Here is a 4,512-nt window from a genome sequence, read left to right as displayed (position 1 = left end):
TGCTATGATTCCAATATTCAAAACACTGTTTATATAATTTACAGAAAACTCAAAGGCATACACTAAGCCATAGGGACAGCTAACAATTACTGAGCACGTAATGCATATATATGCTTTGCATGCATTAATCAGAAAACATTATTACCCCCTTCTTTCCTACCAGGAAGAATATTGAAGCTTAGAAAGTTCGTAGTTGCTCCAATCAAGATCAACTAGCTGGAAAACACCTGAGCTGTGTTTTGAACTCAGAAAGTCTGACTTCTACTTTTCTGTAATGGAAGCCTGTATAAAGACCTCCTTTTCCCTCTCAATCTGTGAATTCTCTAGAAAAAAAATTACTTCTGCAAAAAAAAGAAAAACATTATTACCAAAGGAGGGAATGGAAAGAGGGAGGGAGAGAGGGAAGGAGGAAGAAGTGAGCAATTTCATTATACACCAATAACTACATTATAGCCAAAATTACTTTTTTAGGCTAAGCTTGGGGGTTGTTAGATAAAATGGATGAGACATGACTTACCACCTGTAGTGGATGCTATGGTACACTAATCAGGTCTCCTTTACCAGGTTGGGGCACACATCCACCCTCCACCAGAGAATTGTCCTCAGCTGACAAGAGCCACTTCACCAGTGAAGTCACCTGTGCTTCCCTGCTGAGCTTCCCTGCTGAGCTTCCCTGCCCCTCCCCATCTCCAGTCCATGATGAATGGTTGAATAATACAGGGTATATAAAACCAGTCCTCTTGTCCTCCACTCTGCAGCACATTTGTTTCGGAGATTACCTCCTGAGGAGCATAACAAGGCTAGACTTCTCTCAGCTCTTTCTCTCTAAATACAATAAACTATATGACTAAAATATATGTCCATCTTATATTACAAAGTCATCACTCTATTCTCTTTCCCACCTAGAGACTAGGGTTTGCATTATGATGCTTTGATCACATAATAAGAACTCTCGCAGTTTCAAAACGTTGCTTGCTAATCTGTTTGAGAATTCTCTGTGCTGGACTAAGAACGGTGCACTAGTACAAAGAAATAAGAGGTCTGAAGACCAGGCTTCTGGCCCCACCGGCTCTGTCACTTATTTTAGGGAGCCCAGTGATGTGAAATGGTCTCATAACGACTGTGAAACTCCCTTTCCTTCTCTGTAGAAGGTGGATTTTACTTATCCCTTCTAATTCAACAGGTACATGGGAGAGTAACTGAGCTAGTAAATGAAAGAAAAAAATATCAGGCCTGAATTTGTTTCTAATTGAAGTAACTGAGATATAAAATATTATAAAAATAATAATGAAGGCAGAAGTCTCCAATCCCCAGTGCTATGCTGTATGTGTTCTATTAAAGGCACACTAGTCAAAAGACAAGGAAGGTTTGCAATTTCTGACAGTTCTCACTGGAACAAATTTAAATTGATTTTGTGAGCAATAATCAACATTGAATTAAATAGGTTTATTTTTAAAAGAAGAAATATAGCAATTGTTTCTTCAAACAAACCTCAATTTCTATCCCAAAAGCAATTTCATGTTTTATTGTACTAATTTTTTTTTATAAGTATGTGTGTATTATATTTTCAAGTAAATAAAATCAGGGTTTCTTCAGCTGTAGAAATGGAAATTCTTTTTTTTTTTTTCTATCACTTGTCTTTGGATAATTCCTAAGAGAAATTTCCTTATTTTGAATAACGCTTTTGTTACTCCTTGATGCCATTTAATCAATCACGTTTACCACCTTTTGTATTTCTTTCGATATTGGCCTTCCTAAGCAATTTGTTATGAAGTATCATGTTCCCATTTGTGTTTTTCCAAGGTGCATTACAAGCTTTATTTTTTTTTTTCACAATGCATCACTTTATTTTCCTTACAAGGCAGCCACCGCATTAAGCGGGTGGCAGTCACATGATTTCTTCTGTAAGCCCCAACCATTCCTGGAGCTCATAGCCAGAGGAGTCCTGAGGTTTCAGATAGTAAAGCTTTCCCCACAGCCACAAGTTCCTTTGATGTTTGGGTTATTGAACACAAACTCACTGGATAATTTGTCTTCAACATAGTCCATTTCTGCTCCTAAGAGTGTTAGCTGTGTTTTCTTTTCAATGAACACTCTGACTCCAGCTTGAGCAACTTCTTCATGGGAATCTCCTTTTCTTTGCGTATATGCTATAGTGGAAGAAAGGCCATTACAGCCTCTGGTAGACACCGACTTTCACACCTACCTGCTCAGACTTATCTTTAAGTTGTTTTATCTTGTTTACTACTGAAGGTGTCAGGGTCAGGGGGGCCCAGGTGGGCTGCAGCTTCTTCTTGCTCACAGCCAAGATGGTGGCCCAGACTAAGGAAGCCTACACGCTGGTGCCTGGGGCCAGACCTCAGCCTCTCTCCAAGGACAGGGAAGGCACATTGACCGAAGCTTTTTTTTTTTTTCTGAAATTTTCTTAAGGTCCACCTGAGTAATTAAGTGATCATATCATTTTCACTTTACAAAAACACTATTAAGATTTCCATCTTTGTACAAAATAAATTTGTAGTTCCAGGCTGTTTCCTGGCTCCTCTCTGGAATTAGGTCATTTAAGACTGCTCTGTTGTTAAAACGATGTCTTAATTTTTAAGAGATATTCCAGATTTTATTGTTACTTTCCTATTTACCTGTCACATCTCACAACCAGTATTTTTGGCACAAAATTCCAATAATGGACCACCTTATATCCATCTTACCTATAATAGAATTCACTGAAAAACTAGAAGAAAATGTACAAGAACACGAAAAGAGTAAGTTCCCCTTCTTTTGTGATGTAAACCCCTTCTTTTGTGATGTAAATTGAAAGAGCCGGAAATCAGCTATGAATAAGCTCTCAGGTACAAATACATGAACAAACTGAGTCACAAGCAAATGTTAACACTTCATAGTCTTTATTATGATAAGGTTTTCTCTTAAATGTCATTTAGCTGAATAAAATACAAACACAATGCTGTGTGCTACTTAAGGTAGTACCCCCTAGCTTTGGTGTGAGGTATTAATCTCATTCGCAGAATTTCAAAGTGAATATAGTGAACACAATGGTAGAATCGAATTTTGCATAATGTGCCCTATAACGCAACTCCGTGTAGTGTCCTGAAGACCTGATCTCATCTAACCTCACCAGAATGTGGCTGTCCAGCTATGTTCCCCTATGCAAAGCAAGACAGACTACGAAGGGGGCAGGGCAAAGTGTTTTAACACTGAATCATCATCTCATTATGAACCATGTTAACAGAGGCAGGCGTGGTTGCAGATAACCAAAAGCTGTAGATAAATGTCATAAACCCTAATAAATGCAATGGTACTTTCTCAGGCAGTGAAGCGCAGTGCCTAGAACATGGTTGTGATGGTTAGTTTTATTTGTTAACTGTGGTACACAGTTGTTTGGTTAAACACCAGTTTAAATGCTGCTGTAAAGGTATTTTTTAGATGTAATTGATATTTAAATAAAGAGACTGAGCAAAGGAGGTTAACCCTCTATAAAGTGAGTGGGTCTCATTCAATCAGTTGAAGGCCTTAAGAGCAAAGACTGAGGTTTCCCTAAGGAAAAGCAATTCTGCCTCAAAATTGCAACACAGAATCTGTCAGGGTTGATTTTTTGAAGGGTGTTGCCCCAATTCTCTGGCTCCTTGCTTGGAAAAATCGCAAGCAGGGCTGATGTGACTGAGAGATGACAGATTCTTAGCGCTTCCACACAAGCAGCTTTATTGAAGGCTTTTCAGCACAGAATACAAAGTGAAAGGGCATTTCCTGAGGGGATGGATCTGTCTTCTCAAGTGGAGAAGATACTGGGGTCTACCACACTACTACTTTTAGGTCTACACCTTACAATACACTAAATCGTGGGTGGAGTATTATTTTCCTAGGAAAAGGGTGGATCTTTGAGCTAAGGGCCTGCGCCAGTTTTATCCCTATAGGGTAACTTACAGGCGTTACCATGACATTTGTAAACTGTTATGGCGCTAGTGGGTGTGATTTTTACTATGCTAATGTATGTTAATGTAAAAAAGGTTACTTTTGGACATGAGCTTCTAGTTTCTGTGTATGCTCCTAGCTGGGAAAAGTTCCTAACCTCAAATTCCTGCTGTGGTGGGTTTGGTTCCAAATGTTCATTGGCCTCCTCATTTTTGCCCCCCTCCTCTTTTCCTGTGGTTAGTACTGCCAACCTGCACCTGTCCCTACAAATCCATGCCTGTATTTTCAGCTTGCCAGTCTACAGATTTCAGACTCAAGACTACAACAGCTCTTAGGTAAATCTGCAGTCTACCAGTCTGCTCCAAAGATTTTAGACTGGCTAAAGCCTTCACAATTGCACGAGCCATTCTTAAAATATCTTTCTGTCTCTCTCTCTCTCTCTACAAACACACACACACACAAACACGCACACACACACACACACACACACACACACACACACACCCCTTATTGGTTCTGTTACTCTGGGGAACCTTGACTAACACAATGGTAATTATTTACTGCTCTCCAGAAGCCCTGAGAGACTGA

At 39.4% G+C, this 4,512-nt stretch overlaps 1 pseudogene; it reads right to left on the bottom strand.

The window, feature by feature from the left end:
• Nucleotides 1-1,953: 1,953 nt before the first annotated feature.
• The window catches only part of LOC105806720, a 9,602-nt pseudogene continuing 7,043 nt past the window's right edge, over nt 1,954-4,512 (bottom strand).

The sequence above is a fragment of the Propithecus coquereli genome, unplaced genomic scaffold (genome assembly GCF_000956105.1).
Source record: "Propithecus coquereli isolate 6110/MARCELLA unplaced genomic scaffold, Pcoq_1.0 Scaffold144, whole genome shotgun sequence".
Taxonomy (NCBI): domain Eukaryota; kingdom Metazoa; phylum Chordata; class Mammalia; order Primates; family Indriidae; genus Propithecus; species Propithecus coquereli.
The sequence above is the reverse complement of the archived record's forward strand: the minus strand, read 5'-3'. Positions and strand labels throughout refer to the sequence as shown.